The following is a 21,290-nucleotide window of genomic DNA, read 5'->3' on the forward strand; positions in this document are numbered from 1 at the left end:
TTATGGATGACTAAATCATCATCTCTAATGGAATATTCCAGCCACTCAAACTAACCTTTGTGCTATCATCAAGCTTTATTTTCTGCTGAATTAGGAATCTGCACAATTAATTTTTGAACAATTCAAGTCAACTCCACATCATTTTGCGACGTGGCTTTAATTGGTAACTTGGATAAATGTTATGTGGTTTCTCTTTAAATTTCATTCAACTACAGTTTTTTTTAATTTTCTTTTGGTGGGTTTTTGGATGTTACCTTTTGTGTTTGCAATATATCAGCTTCCAGCTGTGCAGATGTAAGTTTAGTGCACAGGCTACAGGTCCACTGGGGCTGTCAGTCCGCCTTCTGTAGAACCACCCTAAGTCAGTTTTTTTATACACAAAATGGGACTGGTATCAATCCTCATTCCTCACTCATGATGTGACTTCCCAATTGAAGCTCAGTCAATAAAGGCAATCAATTCATGACAGTTCAGTAATCCTTCACAATCACTACCCTGTGAGTCAGGTGCCTGTTGTTTCCACACCATCAGTTGCTGGAAAATATTTCCAGTAATTTTTTTATGTATCACAATCTAATTCTATGGACATTTTGGGGATGTACCAAGATGACACTGTCAAACAACATTGTCGCAATGGTGAGAATGTTAATCTGCACAATGAGAATATTGGAAATATCATAATAGTCAAACAAAAGTTTATTTTAAACCAATGTTTATGTCACAATAAACATTCTGTGTATGCTGTAATAAACGGACTGAAAATCCGGAAGGAAGTAAAGAGTTATGCAATTTGAGGAGATCAAAACGTCGCCTGATCCCATTGTCATGAGTAATTGACTCATCAATAGAGCAAAACACAAGGTGCAGGAGGAAGTCAACAGGTAAGACAGCACCTGAGGAGGGAAATGGACATAAATATCACCTGACCATTCCTTCTATTGATGTTCCTGACCTGCTGTGTTCCTCCAGCACCTTGTGTTTTGCTCAAGATTCCAGCATCTGCAGTTCCTTGTCAGACCATGAATTCATGGAGCTGAATTTTAACATTCTGATATTATGGGACTAACACATCAGTTCATAAGTTTTAGGAGTAGAATTAGGCCCATCAAGTCTACTCCGCCATTTCAAACATGGCTGATCTATCTTTCCCATTCTCCTGTATTCTCCTGCCTTCTCCCCATAACCCATGACACCCTCAGACACATCCAATAAGTTTAAACTGCACCGTTCAAATAATAATGATAGTTGCTGTAAATTCTGCTACACTTCTGAAATTTGGTTCCATTGGCTACATTTCAGAGGAAGTTTGACAAGCAGCAACTCGTATGGAGTGTAGTTAGCAGTACTGAACTGGGGTAAGTCTCTCAGTATATGTTTGCCCATGACATTTTAACTCAGCAAATGCATTTTAAAATGTGTCTTTGGGCACCTGTGTTAAACTCACATCCAAATATTGGACTTTTCTTTGTCCCTGGAAGTCAACTTAACTTAACAAGGTGAATGCAACCCATATGCTTTGTTTTATCAACCAAGAACAATTCTCTTACACTTTTACCAAGTTTTTCCTGTTAGAATGGGTGAGTTCATATAATAGATGAATATTGCACAACAAAAGCTGCGCAAAATATGGAGTGCAAATAAGCCAAAGTTGGCCTGAGAGTTTGCCATGTTTATTTTGAGTTTCAACATAGAATTTTATCTGAAGTCACTCTTACAATTTCCTTTTATTGCCCCGGTGTTCTGTTTCTTCCCACATTCCAAAGACAATTGGTTTGATAAATTAGTTGGGTTGATAGATTATTTTGTTAAGTTGCCCTTAGTGTATTGATTTATAGTTTATTGGATTATTATTATTAGGTGTATTGAGATACAGTTTAAAACATTGATTTGCTTGTTACCCAGGCAGAGCATATCGCAGGTGAGTACAATCACGCCATACATGAGAGGTAGAACCTGGGAAGCTATTAGTGTAAATGGGCAGTTTAATGTTTGGCATGAATTCTCTAACTCTTTGATTGGTACACGATTTAACTGCAGGACCTTCTTTGTGAGCCTGAAACACCTGGGTCACAGCCAGGCAGTTGTACGGCAAAGATTCCAGTAGGTTCATTTTAAAGTGAAAACTAATAACATTATAACATTATAAGAGACAGAGATAAGGTAAGCAGAACCTTTATCCCAGGGTAGAAATGTGAATGACTAGAAGGTATAGTTTTAAGATGAGAGAGCCATTGTTTAAAGGAGATTTGGGAGGCAATTTTTTTTTTTACTGCGAGGGTGGTAGGTACTTGGAACATGCTGCCAGGGGGGTGGTGAAACAGAATGGGGCATGTAGATTACCCCACTTCTTGAAGTCGATGACCAGCCCCTTCATTTTCTGACATTCAGGGAGAAGTTGCCTTGTCTTGACATCATGCTATTAAGCACTCTATCTCATTTCTGTGCTCCATCTCCTCATTGTTTGAAATCTGGCCCACTACACTAGTATTATCCTCAAACTTGGCATGGAGTTTGAGCAGAGTTTTACCACACAGTCATGAATGTACAGAGTGTTTGTGAGGAGTTGAGAAGGCAGCCTTGTTGGGCACCGGGGGTGAAAATTATCATGGAATATGTTTTGTCTATTTGGTTGGGACCAGTGAGCCGGTCTATCCATGTGTCTCCCACACCATGTGCAAAATATTAGTTTAGAAATCTGTTAAACTTTCCCTATCTCATCTTAAACTAATGCCCTTAAACCAGTATTTGATATTTCCACCCTGGCAAAAAGACTCTGACTGTCTATCCTATCTATGCCTCTCATGATTTTATATATCTTATATATAAGGTCTCCCCTCAGCCTTTGAAGATACAGACATCAATCTAAGTTTGCCCAACTTCTTCTTTTAGCTAATACCCTGTAATCCTGGCAGCATTCTAGTAAAACTCTTCTATACCCTATCCAAAACTTCCACATCCTTCCCATAAAGGGGTGACCAGAACTGCACACAATACTCTAAATGCAACCTAGCTAAACATTTATAAAATAGTAACATGACTTCCCAAAGTTTAAAATCAACGCCCCATTCTTTACCACTCTTTTCATTTGCGTTGCCACTTTCAGGGAGTTATGGACCTAAGATTCTCATCCTGGCAACGCAACACTTTGAGGCTCAAAGCAAATTGGAGGAGCAGCATCTCATATTTCACTTGGTAAGTCTGCAACCCAGCAGTATGAATATTGATTTCCTTAACTTCAAGTAAGCCTTGCTTTCCCTCTCTCTCTGTCCCTCCCCCACCCTAGTTCTCCGACTAGTCCCCCTGATTAATTTTACTGTTTGTATGCTTCGTTGTCACCTTCCCCTCCGCCAAAAATGAACCATTCTAGATTTCCTTGATCATCGCCAAGTTATTCCAGCATTTAGTGTCTATCTTCGATGTAAACCTGCATCTGCAATTCTGTCCAACACACACACATAAAAAATATTTATATATATATATATATATCAAATAACAAACCCTTAAGTCAGAATGCAACCTTTCCACCACTGCTCTCTGCCTGTTATAACAAATCCAGTTTTCAATCCAATCCTTAATAATGTTGAATTTAGTTACTAAAGTCCATATAGGACTTTAGTATGCCATACCCTTATCATTCATATTTGTCACCTCTTCAAAAAACTCATTTAGTTTTCTGGACATGTACTCTCCCATATGGAAATCATGCTGACTATCCCTAACAAGCCTATGCTTTCCAAATGTGAATCAATCCAGTCCCTAAAAGCATCTCCAATCATTTCTCAACACTGATGTGAAGCTAACTGGCCTATAATTAGCTGGATTATACCTATTGCCCTTTTTCGGGTTAGGGTTAGGTCTTGGATACACCTCTACAAATCCTTTCCCATTTAAACCTCTGGCACTGAGGAGGGCCCAGTCAATATTAGGGAAATTAAAATCACCCACTAAAACAAGCCTATTGATGTTTTTACACCCTCCATGATCTGCCCACAAAGCTGTTTCTCTATCTTTTGCTGTCTATTGGGAGGCCATCATAGTGGTTGTACCCTTGTTATTTCTAATACCCCAGTTAAAGGTCCATTTCAAGTAGTCAGGTTGTATCAACCACTTAGCTACAGCAGTCTCAGCAGTGAGCAATTGAGAGAGACAATAAAGTTATATTTTTTTTAAATTGTTCTTGTAAAGCTGGAGTTGCAATTAGTTGAGTTTAGTTTATTGTCACATGTGCCGAGGTACAGTGAAAAGCTTTTATTGTGTGCTAACCAGTCAGTGGAAAGCCAATACATGATTACAATCGAGGCATCCACAGTGCGCAGATACATAATAAGGGAATAACATGAATAACATTTAGTGCAAGATAAAACCAGTAAAGTTTGTTCAAATATAGTCTGAGGGTCTCCAATGAGGTAGATATAAGTTCAGGACTGATCTCAAGTTGTGGTAGGATGGTTCAGTTGCCTGATAACTGCTAGGAAGAAATTGTCCCTGAATCTGGAGGTGTGTGTTTTCACACATCTATAGCTTTTGCCCAATGGAAGAGGGGAGAAGAGGGAGTGGCCAGGGTGCACCTCATCTTTGATTATGCTAGTGGCCTTGCCAAGGCCGTGTGAGGTATAAATTGAGTCAATGAATGGAGGTTGGTGTGTGTGATGATCTGACCTGCATCCACAATTATCTGCAGTTTCTTGTGATCTTGGATGGAGCTGTTCCCAAACTATGCTGTGATGCATCCCAATCAAATGCTTTCTACGCGCATCTTTCTATGGGCAACAACTTGTTGAGAGTTGTTGAAGACATGCCAAACTTCCTAAACCATGTAAGGAAGTAGAAGCATGGTGTGCTTTCCTGCTACAATATAGATGGCTAGGAGAAGTTGTTGGTGATATAAGTTTTCAACCATCTATACTTTGGCTCTGTCAATGCAAACCGAGTTATGTGTTATGCTTCACTTCCTGAAGTCGATCACTATCTCCTTTGTCTTGCTGACATTGAGAGAAAGGTTGTTGTCTCGACACCTGGTCACGAGGTTCTCAATCTCCTTCATGTACTCCGTCTCATCATTATTTGATATCCAGCCCACAATGGTGATGTCATCTGCAAATTTGTAAATTGAATTAGATTTATACATGGCTGCACAGTTGTGGGTGTACAAGGAGTAAAGACAGAGGCTGAGAAGGCATCCCTGCGGAGCACCAGTGTTGGGGAGAAAATCCAACCCGCTGGTAATTAACTCTGGAGTAACTGCTTTTCTCCATGTAAAGCAGACGAATCACGAGAGGGATAATGGAGAATGACAACATGTTGGCTTCAATTGCAGGTTTCAATCATTTCCCACAAAATTCTAACTTTCTTTTTTGTTCTTTGTTCTGCCTCTGTATTCGATACGTCGCTCTTACAGTAAGTGATGTTAATTGAAGAAAGCTGCGTGTTGCAAGTATTATTTCATAGTTCTACTTCTGATGGCTTAGGATAAGCCATGAACATCTGTTACATCTCATTAAAAAAAATGGTACTGTATATTTTAATGCAATGATTGTCTAGGACTTCTGGTGGGTCTAATGTATTATGCCTGGCCTATTTGAATTGTTTTGCATTCTTTGTATTAATTGAATGTAAAGCTAATTCTTAAAATAATAAAAAATAAAATGTTCCTTCAAGGATGCTATTTGATAATTTACCTTTTATTTTGAAGCATAACCAAATATCAGAGCTTTGCAAATGTTGTCATTTTCACACTAGAAGTGACAATGAAGGATGCCTTGTATTATTTGAAGAGGGAACAAAGAAGGGACTTCTTCCATTCTCTGCACCCTAGGAATGTACAGGATTTTACGGATGCCAATGCTTCGCTGACACCTCACCCGTGACCATGCTTCATATGCATGAGACACTTATGGTCAAATCAGAATGTATCTCTAATGTCTCCACTGCGTCTTCCCTGTCAGAGGTAAAGCATTACAGCTTTAACTGTGTGTGCTTCTCACTAGATCCTCTACATGAGGTCAATTTATTCCATTATAATCATGATCAGTTGATTCAGTATAGACATAAGTTAACTCTGTAGCATCCGTTGTCGTTATGGGTCAATATTGAGTCATCCCAAATCACCAATTAGAAAAGGTGATAAGGGATGTTTCATCACATTATTCAAATTGTTGACAGGTGAATCTGTTGAATCTGTTGAGGGTGACACAGTGGCACAGCTGGTAGAGCTGCTACCTCACAGAGCCAGAGATCCAGGTTCGATCCTGACCTCGGGCACTGTCCATGTGGAGTTTCCACATTCTCCTTGTGACCAGGCACAACAGGCACTCATGGTTTCCTTTCATAATTGTAATTTATTAGTCAGGTATCTTTTGCAACATACGAGGAATTTGGTTTGCCATACAGTCATAACCAAAAAGCAACAAGACACACAACTACATAAAAAATTGACATAAACATCCATCACAGCGGCTCCTCCACATTCCCCACTGTGATGGAAGGCAATAAAGTCTTATCTTCTTTCCTCCTTTCCTCCCGTGGTCAGGGGAGTTGTACCATCTGCATCCGGCGATCAAGCTCCCACATCAGGGCGGTCTAAGCTCCCACATTGGGATGGTGAAAACTCCTGCGGCTTGGAGTTCAGAAATCATGAGCTTTACGATGTTCAGCCGCAGCCCACAGGTTGGAGCACTAAAGACCGACCCCTGTCAAAGGGATCGCCCACTCCAAGATGTTAAAGTCCGCAGGCTCTGCGGTTTTGAAACTCTAGAAGTCCCAAACAAGAGGCTGCCAACTCCACAATGTTAAGCCGCAGTGCAGATGGAGATACAGCAAGGAAAAAGTTGCACCTCCCTCGAGGAAAGAGTTTTAAAAAGTTTCCCTCAAGCCCCACCCCCCACAAATATAAAAAAAACTAAAGATAAGCTAAAACATACATTTTACTATAAACTAAAAACACAAAGAATGAAAAAGACGAAGACAGACTGTTGGCGAGGCAGCCATCGTGCGGTGCCCCCTTTCCAAAACCATGGGGTTTGCAGGTTAATTGGCTTCTGTCAAATTGCCCCTAGTGTGTAGGTAGTGGGTGAAAACATGGAATAACATAGAATTAGTGCGAATGGGTGATCAATGTCCGGTGTGGACTTGGTACCCGAAGGGCTAATTTCAATTCTGTATCTCTAAACTAAACTCCAGACTCAGGGTGATCAATGGATTGGGATCTGTGAGAGTTCAGACAAGATGGGAAAGTCCATCACCTATTCAAGGTGCAACTCAACTCGGGCTCCCTGTCTTTGAGGGTCATTTCCAGTGCACAGATCTTTCAATGGTACATCTGCTGTAAAGAAAGAGACTTCCAATAGTGTAAAGGAGAATACTGACAGTGCTTAGACTAAAGTAGAACTTGAATATAGCACAAATTGGAGAGAGTAGTTCATGCCAAAGGTGGAACGCATCTTCATCACCCCCCTTCTACAAGATGACTTGGCAGTCCTGTGAAGTACTTATATGTGGATTAAACAACTGCAAAGTGTTCAGGTTTCTCTTTTTCCATTATCTACCCCTAGTCCACACCCTCATTTCTATTTGAATGTGACACTGGTTTTGCAGGAACAAGAAGATCAATTTAATTGAAGGTGGGGAAATCTGTGATTATTCTGCGATTATATATCAATAATCTGCATACACAAAATGCTGGAGTAACTCAGTGGGACAGGCAGCATCTCTGGAGAGAAGGAATGGGTGACGTTTCGGGTCAAGACCCTTCTTCAGACTGATGTTAAATTGATAACTAAATAATTAAATTGTTGTACCTTGTTACATTTTTAAATTGTTAAATTGTTGTACCATGTTACATTTTAAAATAGTTAAATAACAAATTTGTTTGTGTATTCTTGCAGTAAATATAGATTTTTTAAATTGTTTCAGTGTTTCATACCTATTTATGACCGGCTTCATGTGCGTTCGGCATCAGATTGTTTTTTGCCTTAGAAAATAGACTATAGGAGCAGGAGCAGGCCATTCGGCCCTTTGAGCCAGCACCGCCATCCAATGTGATATCATGGCTAATCATCCCCAATCAGTACCCTCTTCCTGCCTTTTCCCCATATCCCCTGACTCCGCTACCTTTAAGAGCCCTATCCAGCTCTCTCTTGAAAGCATCCAGAGAACCTGCCTCCACCACCCTCTGAGGGAGAGAATTTCACACACTCACCACATGAAAAAGTGTTTCCTCATCTCCGTTCTAAATGGCTTACCCCTTATTCTTAAACTGTGGCCCCTGGTTCTGGACTCCCCCGACATTGGGAACATGTTTCCTGCCTCCAGCGTGTCCAAACCCTTAACAATCTTATATGTTTCAATAAGATACCCTCTTATCCTTCTAAACTCCAGAGTGTACAAGCCCAGCTGCTTCATTCTCTCAGCATATGACAGTCCCGCCATCTGGGAATTAACCTTGTAAACCTACGCTGCACTACCTCAATAGCAAGAATGTCCTTCCGCAAATTAGCGGACCAAAACTGCACACAATACTCCAGATGTGGCTTAAATCTGATGGGGAATGAACATGACATCGCAGCAGCTTGGAGTCACTACCACCATTTTACAAATGCAAGCTCAAGCTCCCCCCCCATCCTCCCGTCTCCCTCCGGTCAGTGATGGACATCACTGCATCTGTGGCAATCGCAGCAGCTTGGAGTCACTGCCACCATTTTACAAACACAAGTTCAAACTCCCCCCCCACCCTCCCGTCTTCCCCCCGGCCAGTGATATGATGGATGTGCGGTCTGGACAAATTGCTGACAAGGTTTCAGACAAATCCCGTCCCCGGAGACGTTATGTCCATTCTGCGTCTTGTCCATTCAGCATGGTGTCCGTTCAGCTACGTATCCTGTCGGCGTCGTGCCCGTTCGGCATCTTGGCTTTTCGGTGTCGTGTCCATTCGGTATCTTGGCTTCCACTTCTTGGCTTTGGCTTCGTCCTTCGACGTCCCGTCCTTCGACGTCCCGTCCGTGTACTGTATGCAACGGCTGATGGAGTGGAAAGTGAGGACAAGGGGGACTCTGTCCTTGTTGCGAATGGGGGGAGGGGGAGCATGAGCGGAGCTGCGGGGTATCGAGGAGACCCTAGTGAGAGCCTCATCTATTATGGAAGAGGGGACCCCCATTTCCTAAAGAATGAGGACATCTCCGTTGATCTAGTATGGAAAACCTCATCCTGAGCGCAGATGCGACGGTGGAATTGGGAGTAGGGGATAGAGTCTTTACTGGAAGCAGGGTGGGAAGAAGTGTAGTCTAGATAGCTATTGGAGAGTAGGTTTGTAGTAGATTCAGTCAATAATCTGTCTCCAGTGATGGAGACGGTGAGATTCAGAAGCGGTAGGGAGAAGTGTTGTTATATTATCAATACATATTATCAATAGATATTATCAATAATCTGAATTGTTGATATAGTGACAGTTTTATCATTATGAACTCTCTATGGTTCTACCCTTGAGGTTTTCTGATTCTGAATGTGATTTCGAGGAAGAATTTGTATCCCCTTTATTCTGTATTTCATAGAGATAAGATTAAATTTCAGCCTCTCAGGATATCAGTCAATAAAATCCCAATCTTTGTATTTTCAACAGATAACACAGAAGCCAGGAAAGACTGGTCTATAGATTCTGAAAAAAAATGTTATGAAGAACTCAAATGTCTAAATTGTTGCAAATAATTTACAACCTGAAAATGAGCAAAAATTGGTAAGTATCCTTTGGCTAAGTTTAATGAAAAGTGAACATGGGCTTTCAATAGAGATTTCTAATTTATATTCATATTTCCCATTTCACTAATGAGGAAAATGCAGAACTGAATGTTTTTTTCAGAAAAAGATTTTTTTTAAATTTCTACAGTTAAATGTTTGCAGGAATTTATTAGGTTATTTTGAATTTCTTTGGCTGTGTTTCTTCTGTGTCTAAAGACTTCCTGTGTCAATGGTCCCAGGGTGCGAGGGTATAACATTTCAAAGATGTTGAGTGTTGAGGAATGAAAAGAGTCCTATAACACAGCTGGGCAGGTCAGAATTGTAGAAAGGAACACATTCTCTGACTGCAGGGCAAGGCAGCAACAATTTATTTTGACTTTCATCTCAGCCTTAGTTCAACAGGCAAGAGAGAGATGAACGTGTACAGGATCTCTTAACAAGCTTCTGGGACAAAGGTGAGAGACATTTAGAAACTGCCACATGTGGCCTATTGCAAATGGTTGTGACATTGTGCACATACCCTCATGGGATTCTAATTAATATGATTTTATTGACCTTGTAATATTATTAATGAGGCAATTGCGCTTCACAATATTACCAAAATACAGAAAAAGGTTGTTGCAAAATAAATACCATTTTACTCCAAAATGTTAACATTGTACTTACCTCGGTACAAGAACTGTTCCAGAGCCGCTGTCTGAAAAAAGCTCTGAGAATAGCTAAGGACAAATTGCACCCCCTCCACACACACCTGGATCTCCTGCCATCAGGCAAGAGATACCGTAGCATCAAAGCCCGGACTACAAGACTGCTAAACAGCTTCCTGCCACAGGCTGTGAGGCTGCTAAACAGTCACTCTGTACTCACAGTCACCTGATTCTGCGGCTTTGCACTGACATTTTAATAACTCTGGCACTGGCCATTCAAATCAGCTGCCCTGGACATTTTAATGATTGGTTTTACTGTATTTTAATGTTGCTGTTTTACCTGCTTTTAACTATTTATACTGTTTCATCAGGGACTGGATTGTTTTTATTGTTATTATGTGTGAAATGTTTTAAGTTTCATGTGTGATGCTCCGGTATTCCCTGGGAAACGTCTTCTCATTTTGCACTGTACACTGTTGCTTTGCAAGATGACAATAAAGGTTGATTTGATTTGATTTGATTTGATTTCATTTACCTCTTATAATCTATCTGATCATTTGCTGATCCTGTGGTCATCAGACAAGAATAGTCTGGCTGTACACCGAAAGCTAGGTCTCTGCATTCCTCTGTTGGAAATTTGGAGGTTGAGAATTGCCCAACACAATTAGCTCATACAATATTTCTGCCAATCGATGGTCAACCTTCTCATGGTGATTGTCTAGTGGATCAATCATTGATTGAACATTAACGTAGCGTAAAATATTGCTTGAATCTGTGGCTTACCTTGATTTCCAGCTCCTATTTTAAATATGCCCACTCACCATAGTGTGGTGAAATTCTGATTCCTATGTGGAAATTGAACAGCAACCCCTAGTCCACTGATCGTGATTTACACTCAGCAACGAAACAAGGTCAGCAGTGCATCTCTGAAAAAAATAGCAACTCCTTAAGAAGTTGTTCAAGTTCAAGTTCAAGTTTATTGTCACGTATCCCTGTATAGGACAATGACATTCTTGCTTTGCTTCAGTACACAGAACATAGTAGGCATTTACTACAAAACAGATAGGTGTGTCCATATACCATAATATAAATATATACACACATGAATAAATAAACTGATAAAGTGCAAATAACAGATAATGGGTCATTAATAATCAGAGTTTTGTCTGAGCCAGGTTTAATAGCCTGATGGTGTGGGGAAGTAACTATTCCTGAACCTGGTTGTTGCAGTCTTCAGGCTTCTGTACCTTCCACCTGAAGGTAGCAGGGAGATGAGTGTGTGGCCAGGATGGTGTGGGTCTTTGATGATACTGCCAGCCCTTTTGAGGCAGCGACTGCGATAGATCCCCTCGATGGAAGGGAGGTCAGAGCCGATGATGGACTGGGCAGTGTTTACTACTTTTTGTAGTCTTTTCCTCTCCAGGGCGCTCAAGTTGCCAAACCAAGCCACGATGCAACCGGTCAGCATGATCTCTACTGTGCATCTGTAGAAGTTAGAGAGAGTCCTCCTTGACAAACCGACTCTCCGTAATCTTCTCAGGAAGTAGAGGAGCTGATGTGCTTTCTTAATAATTGGATCAGTGTTCTCAGACCAGGAAAGATCTTCAGAGATGTGCACGCCCAGGAATTTGAAGCTCTTGACCCTTTCAACCATCGACCTGTTGATATAAACGGGACTGTGGGTCCCCATCCTACTCCTTCCAAAGTCCACAATCAGTTCCTTGGTTTTGCTGATGTTGAGGGCCAGGTTATTGTGCTGGCACCATATGGACAGTTGCTCGATCTCTCTTCTATATTCTGACTCATCCCCATCAGTCCCACAACAGTTATGTCGTCACCGAACTTGATGATGGAGTTTGCACTATGACCAGCTATGCAGTCATGAGTATAGAGTGAGTACAGCAGGGGGCTGAGCACACAGTCTTGTGGTGCTCCCGTGCTGATTGTTATCGAGTCTGACACATTTCCACCAATATGAACAGACTGTAGTCTGAGAATGAGGAAGTCGAGGATCCAATTGCAGAGGAATGCGCAGAGACCCAGTTCTGCGAGTTTGATAACCAGCTTGGAGGGGAATGATTGTATTAAATGCCGAGCTGTAATCAATGAATAACAGCCTGACATATGAATTTTTGTTGTCCAAGTGGTCCAGAACAGAGTGGAGGGCCAGCGAGATCGCATCCACCGTTGATCTGTTTTGGCGGTAAGCGAACTGCAGTGGGTCCATGTTTTTGTCGAGGTAGGAGTTGATTTGTGTCATGATCAACCACTCAAAATGTTAATATTATGACCATCGTGATACCAGTGCAGTCTCATTTCTGTCATTTGCTAAGATATGGGGTGAGGATGGTTACCGATTGGGTTGCACTTTTACGGAAAAATAGCAACCGCTTATTGGAGCAAATAGCTTATTTCTGTGTTATAACTGTTCTATGCTCTTATGATCTATTTCCTTACTCCATGTCTCAAATAGAATTTAGGTGTAGTATACAGAAAAATAATCACATAAAAATCAATCAGAGTTAGTTTTACTCCACATCAAATATAATTTGCAGAAGAGCCTTTTAAACTTGCATAATTTAAAATGTTTCAGCTTCACCCCTTCTTCTTCTTTCGTGTGGCGTGCACAGCCTAAAGTTGTTGGACAACTTGTTCTATTTGATTTTCCGTTTGTGCACGTCGAGTTGATTGCATTAGTCGATATAGGGCGGACCACGTGAAGGTTGCAATCTTAAACCCCAGCTGCCTCTGTATTGTTAACATGAAAGCACTAGATCTTTGTTTAAAAACTCACCTGGTTCACTAATGTTCTTTCTTTTAAATATTTTTATTCAAAGCAATAGTACAAAAAAAAATAACTTGACAATTCTTAAACTCTAGCACAGCTTCATTTTGAAAATTTTACAAACAGCATATTAAATTGAAAGGAGAAGAAAGAGGAAAAAAATGAGAGAGTGGAGGAGATATGTCCATCAACCCACCCACGCGCCCACTCACCCAGCCCTACAGTCAATTTGAGTTTGTCTTCAACCATTGTATTGCTCAAGAAATTCAATAAAAGGAGACCATATTTTAAAAAATTGTTCCGGTTTGTCAATTAAGGTAAACCTAATTCTTTCTAGATGTAGTGTATCTGTCATTTCCGTAATCCACATCTTCACTGAGGGGACTGTTGTCTTTTTCCAAAATTTAAGTATGTTTTTTTGCTGATATTAGACCATAATCAAGGAAACGTCTTTGTGAGACCGTAAGGTTGCTACATGCCTCTGATAGTCCCAGTATTATCAATTTTGGGTCTGGCTCTAGTGGAGTTTTCAGTGTTTTAGAGGTGACGCTGAATATTTCCATCCAAAAACTTTCTATTTTTTCAACAGTACAAAACTGTGGGTTTAGGTGGCTTCTTGAGATTGACATTTATCACAAAAAGGGGAAAATCTTGCTCAATTTGGTCTTTGAGTAATATTGCCTGTGCAGCACTTTAAACTTATTAGGCAGTGTCTGGCATTTAGAGAACAATAATGTATGTATTGTCGGCTTTGTCACTAATGTTCTTTGGGGGTGGAAATCTAACACCCTTACCAAGACTATCCTACATGTCAACCAAAAATGACTAATTGACTCTTAATTACTTTCTCTGTTGTGAGGTAGCTAGGGATAGGCAATAAATGCTGGCGATGCCAGCAATATTCGCAACTGGTTAATAAACAATGGAAGGAATGAACTGCAGATGCTGGTTTACACTGAAGACAGTTACAATACGCTGGGGTAACTCAGCGGGACAGGCAGCATCTCTGGATAGAAGGAATGGATGATGTTTTTGGTCGAAACCCTTCTTCAGACTTTCAAGAAGGGTCTCGATCCCAAACATCACCCATTCCTTCTATCCAAAGATGCTGCCTGTCCTGCTGAGCTACCCCAGCATGTTTTAATTTTAGACAGACAATTAAATTAGTCTGTAATAAGTCATTCGCCACAGCTTAAAATTTCTCTCTCTGTACTCATAGACACAGCTCCAACGCCATTTTTAACTTAACTGATGATTGGACAAATAATGGGTAATGATAAGTCTGTGCACAGGAGGGAGATTGTTGTTCTGGCACGATTCAATCAAATTAACAATCTTGCTCTCAACATTAGCGACACCAAGGAGCTGGTTGTTGCGCAAAGAACTGCAGATGCTGGTCTGATGATTCTGTATGTTACCAAATACTCAACTCTACAGGAGTAGAATGGAAAGCATATTGACTAGTTGCATCGTGGCCTAGTTCAATAAATCGAACTTCCAGGAAAGAAGGATATTGCAGAAAGTGGAAGACATTGCCGGTCCATCACGGGTACTGACCTCCACACCATCAAGGGTCTATAGGTGTCACTGTTCAAGTTCAAGTGTTCAAGTGAGTTTATTGTCATGTGTCCCTGTATAGGACAATGAAATTCTTGCTTTGCTTAAGCATACAGAAAATAGTAGGCATTTACTACAAAACAGATAAATGTGTCCATATACCATGATATAAATATATACACACATGAATAAATAAACTGGTAAAGTGCAAATAACAGAAAGTGGTTATTAATAATCAGAGTTTTGTCCGAGCCAGGTTTAATAGCCTGATGGCTGTGGGGAAGTAGCTATTCCTGAACCTGGTTGTTGCCGTCTTCAGGCTCCTGTACCTTCTACCTGAAGGGAGCAGGGAGATGAGTGTGTGGCCAGGATGGTGTGGGTCTTTGATGATACTGCCAGGCTTTTTGAGGCAGCGACTGCGATGAATCCCCTCGATGGAAGGAAGGTCAGAGCCGATGATGGACTGGGCAGTGTTTACTACTTTTTGTAGTCTTTTCCTCTCCAGGGCGCTCAAATTGCCGAACCAAGCCACGATGCAACCAGTCAGTATGCTCTCGACTGTGCACCTGTAGAAGTTAGAGAGAGTCTTCCTTGACAAACCGACTCTCCGTAATCTTCTCAGGAAGTAGAGGCTTCAAAAAGGCAGCTAATATCATCAATCAGCCACACCACTCTGGCCACGCACTCATCTCGTTACTACCAAAGGGAATGAGGTACAGGAGCCTAAGAACTGTGACCTCCATGGTCAAATACAATTTCTTCCCAGACCTCATCATGCTCTTGAACACTGCAAAACACTAACCACAACCCTACCTCAGCAATTATGATCTACTATAGATTATGTTTTGGTTGTACCATGTACTTCAGTTCTACACTATTATGGTCAGATTAGCCAGTGTAAATGTTTATTAACTTAGTGTATTACTGATCATTGTATGTTTATTTGTGTGCTATTGTGTTAATGGGCATGTAAAGCTGCAGCAAGTAAGAATTCCATTGTTCCATTGCCAATACACAAGACAATTAAACACTCTTGACTCTTGACTCTCACATTATGTCCTAACATCATCTCATGAGGACTGCTATTCCATAAAGATGGGTGAGCAACTGATAATGATGATAAAACACCCATTTATTTCACCTTCTTTCCTGCCATTATAAACCTTGATCTGTACAACATCCCCTGGGATGCGCCTCTTTGGATCTCTGCTGAATCTTTAATTAAAGATGCTGCTGCGATTTAATAATGGTGCTCATGCAATGATATTGCTGATATTTAATAAACAGGGCTCACAACATGTGTGGGGATTGATTGGGGAAACATTTAAAGAGATAAGGAAAATAAAAAAATACAAGAAATAACTTAAAAGTAAGTACATGAGGTCTACTGGTTGACTGGATAGACTTAAAGCACATCTTATAATCATGCCATTAACTTTACTACTGGACCAAAGAAAAGTACTGTTAATTTTTATGACAGAGAAAAAAAAGAAACTGTGAATACTGGAAACTTGAAATACATAAGCAGAAAATACACATCAGGTAAATTTCACGAACCAGTGGGTAGAAAATCACTTGGGATGCACATGAAATTCCGGGATTTATCATCTTGCAGTTAAAACTGATCTCATCAAATCTGACTATACTGTTTGTGTTTCCAATGTTTTTGGTTTTGTTCAGCATTTGCACAATTTTTAGTTGCAAGAAGACTGATGTCATCTTTATACATTATCCTTATAACACTATTTTTTAAGCAGCAGGGTATCTGATTGAGCAGATAATAGCAAAAATACATCTAAATTTTGCTGGAATATTGCATCTGTCTATCTGTCTATCAGTCTATCTGTCTATCTGTCTCTATAACTAAAACTCTCATCTTGTGTGTTTGTCTGTACCTCTATTTACGTAAATATGGTACACTATAGTACTACGATTTTTGTCCCAACTTACTCAGCATTGTCCTGTGCTGTAAATCAAACAAGTTTTGGTCAGATCGTTGGTATATTTTAAGTTATTAACATTAAAAAAAAAATTAAAACAGCACCTCACCTGCACATGCGCAGTCGGGGGAAAGTTCCTGTGCTCATCTTTACTGGCATCACAAAGGGCACCCGATGGGTCCTCAGTCAGGTTACGAAAGGGGATAAGTACAACGAAACCTGGGTGTCCTTGTACATCAGTCAGTAAATATAAGCATGCAGGTACAGCAGGCAGTGAAGAAAGCTAATGGCATGTTGGCCTTAATAACGAGAGGAATTGAGTATAAGAGCAAAGGAGTCCTTCTGCAGTTGTCCAGGGCCCTGGTGAGACCACACCTGGAGTATTGTGTGCAGTTGTGGTCTCCTAACTTGAGGAAGGACATTCTTGTTATTGCGAATGCAGTGTGGGTTCACGAGGTTAATTCCCGCTAACCTCCCATTAGTTACATTGTAGTCCTAATCTTTCAGCCTACCTCATTGCGAGCATTGTATAGTTTGTACATTCCCCCTGTGACCGCGTGCGTTTCCTATCGGTGCTCCGGTTTCCTCCCACATGCCAAAGACGTGTAGGTTTTTAGGTTAATTGGTTTCTGTAAATTGTCCCTCGTGTGTAGGATAGAACTAGTGTATGGGTGACCGTTGGTGAATCCAGAGCAATGTGATGTAAGAGCATAAGATGGCAACACTGATGGAGATTGGACATGGAACATATTGCATGATCTTCTGGTGCCATGCAAAAATCCTGTTTAAAGATATTGATGACAGAAAGTGGAAGACCAAACTCTAGTTCAAAATAGCTCAAATAGCCAAAAGTTATAAATTAGTGCAAGTAGCTACAAATACTGTAGATTGGACAATCAGTTTAATGCAAGAATAGGATCGTAAAGGTTTGGAAGGATATGGGCCAAATGCAGGCAGGTGGGACGAGTGTAGATGTGACATCTTGGTTAGCATGGGCAAGTGGGCTGAAAGCCCTGTTTCTGTGCTGCATGACTCTATGACTCTTTTCCTTACACTGTAATTTTGCTACCTTCTTGGATCATGCCTCTTGGGATAGGTTTGGGTATGGTCTAATATGTTAGATTTGCCTATCAAGTATAATCTCCCATTTCAGTTTTTTTGTTTTGTTTTAATTTAGTTTTAGTTTAAGAGATACAGCTTGGACACAGACCCACACATCTTTGGGAGGAAACTGGAGCATTCAGAAAAAACACCTGCGGCCACAGGGAGAACGTACAAACTCTGTACAGACAGCATCATAGTCAGGATCAATCCCAGGACACTGTCGCTGGAAGGCAGAAACTCTACCGCTGTGTCACCATGCTGCACATACATGCAATCAAATTGGGTATCAACGGAAATGCCACCCAAGGATGTGAGATAATTTCATTCATTGCAAATGACTGATATAGTTGCAGTCTATAACCTTAGTCAGAGATAGACTGGTGACACCAGTTCAGTCAGCAAATATCATTGCAATGGCCATCTCTCACTGGAGTCTTAATAGTTTAGACAGCTAAGTGATTCAGTTACCAAATGAAAGGTCAAATCTGCAGATCCAAGAGTAAGACTGATACCCCCGCTCAGTCGGAATTGTTCATAGGTCCCATGGCCCGGGTCCCTCCCGAGAGCCAACCCCATGCAACATGAGCCGCCTTTCCGAGATGCCCAGCGTGCCGTTCTGTGACGCGGAGAGGCGCGTACTGTACAGGCTGCTCTTGCACACTGTCCACTTCCTCGCCCTCATCTTCCATCCAGACACACCCTGGCGGTCCGTGTTGCCACCTGACAAGGGGAGCCGTCCCCAGTGGAGGTCTCTCTACAAGGGAGTCCTCCCCCTTTACATCGGGGACCTGGGGTGGAGAGTGTTGCACAAAGCTGTGGCCTGTAATAGGTACTTGAGCCGGTTCACAAACTCATCCCCTGCTTGTCATTTCTGCGGTGAGGAAGAGACCGTGTTCCACATGTACATAGAGTGTGAGAGGTTGCAGCCCCTGTTCGAGTATCTGAAGGGGCTGCTCCTCAAGTTTGGGCTACATTTTAGTCCAACGCTATTGATTTATGGGCACCCGGTATAGAGGGGGGAGGGTTGGGAGGGAGGAGGGGGTCTCCCTGTTGGTCTGCTCCTGGGCCTGGCCAAGATGGCCATTCGCGGGTCCAGGCAGCGGGCAGTCGACGGCCGCACAGCGGTCGGCTGCCTGCCCCTTTTCCGGGGTTACGTCCGTGCTCGCGTGTCCCTGGAGAGGGAACACACGGTGTCCACGGGGATTCTGGAGGCCTTCTGTGAACGCTGGTCACCGCAGGTGGTTGAATATATTATAGATAAAAATGTTAATATTTTAATTTGATAATTTTGTTTAAGTGTTTTTTTAAATTGTTTGAGCTTTCTACCTTCCCTTGTAAATTGTACATTTGTTTAAAAATCCAATAAAAAACCTTTCCGGAAAGAAAAAAAAAAGACTAAGACTGATAACAAAAGCAATTTTAATGATATTTCAAAATTGCAGAAGAAAGGTAGACTTTATCGTTTGGAAAGCTTATTCAGACAATGAAAAACTTGGATTATTCAGTATACTTTTATAGCAGTAAATGAATAGACTTTTACATAAAAATGTGTTGGTTAATAATTAATGCAATGGTATGGAAATGGATAAAGCTGAGGAATATTATGATAATGAGTTAAAACATTTACATTGCCAGCACATACTCTTGGGAAAAAAAGCACTGGAAAATTAAATAAAAACAGAAAATGCAGCAAATACACAGCAAGTCAGACAGAATCCGAGAATGAAAAACAGGTTATGAAAGTTCTTCAAAACTAAAATATTAACTGTTTTTCTCTCCATAAATGCTGCCTGACCATTTGATCATGGATTTGTGTTTGGATTAGATCTAGCACAAACTTCGGAAAGTGAAGTACAAATCCTATGAATGTGACGGACTAGGGTTTCTTCTTTGTGTTCAACTCTCAAAACTGTCTAAAAGGTGTTTCAATCCAAAAAGAGATCAAGTACTCAGTGTATGTTCTAAAACTGATAGCTACACTTAGAATTGCCGAATTAAAAGGGAGACCCAGTTATAATCATGAATAACAATCTGCTGATCACCTATTTTTATCTCACAGTTGAAAGTATTTTAGATAAAACTATCCTTCACTTATTTTTCCAAGAAAAGATTTGATTAAATATATTTGCATGCATTCTGCTCCATGAATTAATGTGTATATACATAAATTCATAGTATGTGATCCTGTTGGTTAGGAGAGTCATGTGTTGTGCCTGGTTTTTTAAAGGGCCTGTCCCACTTGGGCGTCATTTGCGCGTCACGCAGGTGGCCAGTCACCACGCCTCACCACGTGCCATGCGCGCATAATGCACGCCATGCGCGCACACGTGCTCGGCGCGACGTGTAAATGACGCGCAAATGATGTGCAAGTGGGACAGGCCCTTAACACTCTAAAAAATAACTGATAACCTAAACGTGTGAAAGGCTCTTGAAACAAAACACCACAAAGCCTTACTGTTATCTTTCAATTAAAGCAGTCTATTTTGATGTATATGCATGTATGGAAGTTAATACACCTTTGGTGCATGTAACATGTGCTGAGCAGTGCTTTTGCAAACTGGGATCTCCGGAAAAGATTTTGCAAAATTGAGTAAAGAAATGTTAAAAGTAATGCCATTACATTTAGCAGACAAAATCAGGTGCACAGATGACTCCACAGGTTCCCATTATGGGTCTGTCCCACTTACGCGACTTTTTCGGTGACTGCTGCCACCCGTCATAGGTCTTTGCAGGTCGTCGAAAATTTTCAACATGTTAAAAATGCAGCGGCGACCAGAACAAGGTACGATTCTTTGGGGCGACTACTCACGACCATACAGGCTTCACCCCGCGACATGCTGCCAGGGTGTCACCTGTATGGTGGTGAATAGTCTCCTCTGTCGCCCAAAGAGTTGTAACGTCTTTGTTGAATTTTTTCGGCGACCTGCAACGACCTATGACGGCTGCCGGCAGTCGCCGAAAAAGTCGCGTAAGTGGGACAGGCCCATTAGAATCTCCATGTATAACTTACAGCAGTAAAGATTGCTACAGGGCTGAGGGAAGGTATGGAGAATGATAACAATAATACATTTTATTTATGGGCGCCTTTCAAGAGTCTCAAGGACACCTTACAAATATTTAGCAGGTAGAGGAAAAACATGTAAGGGGAATGAAATAAATAGTAAAGACATGACTAGTACACAAAGTAAAGACAGAATTCAATACAAAACATAGTATGAGGCAATGAAACAGATGAAAAGGGACGGGGACGTGGCGCTCAGGATAGGCAGAGGTGAAGAGATGGGTTTTGAGTCTGGACTGGAAGATGGTGAGGGACACGGAATTGCGGATCAGTTGGGGGAGGGAGTTCCAGAGCCTGGGAGCTGCCCTGGAGAAGGCTCTGTCCCCAAGACTGCGGAGGTTGGACTTGTGGATGGAGAGGAGACCGGCTGATGTGGATCTGAGGGACCGTGAGAGTTGGTAGAAGGAGAGGAGGTCAGTGAGATATGGGGGGGGGCAGATGGTGGAGGGCTTTGTAGGTGAGGATCA

The sequence above is a fragment of the Leucoraja erinacea genome, chromosome 14 (genome assembly GCF_028641065.1).
Source record: "Leucoraja erinacea ecotype New England chromosome 14, Leri_hhj_1, whole genome shotgun sequence".
Lineage (NCBI taxonomy): Eukaryota > Metazoa > Chordata > Chondrichthyes > Rajiformes > Rajidae > Leucoraja > Leucoraja erinaceus.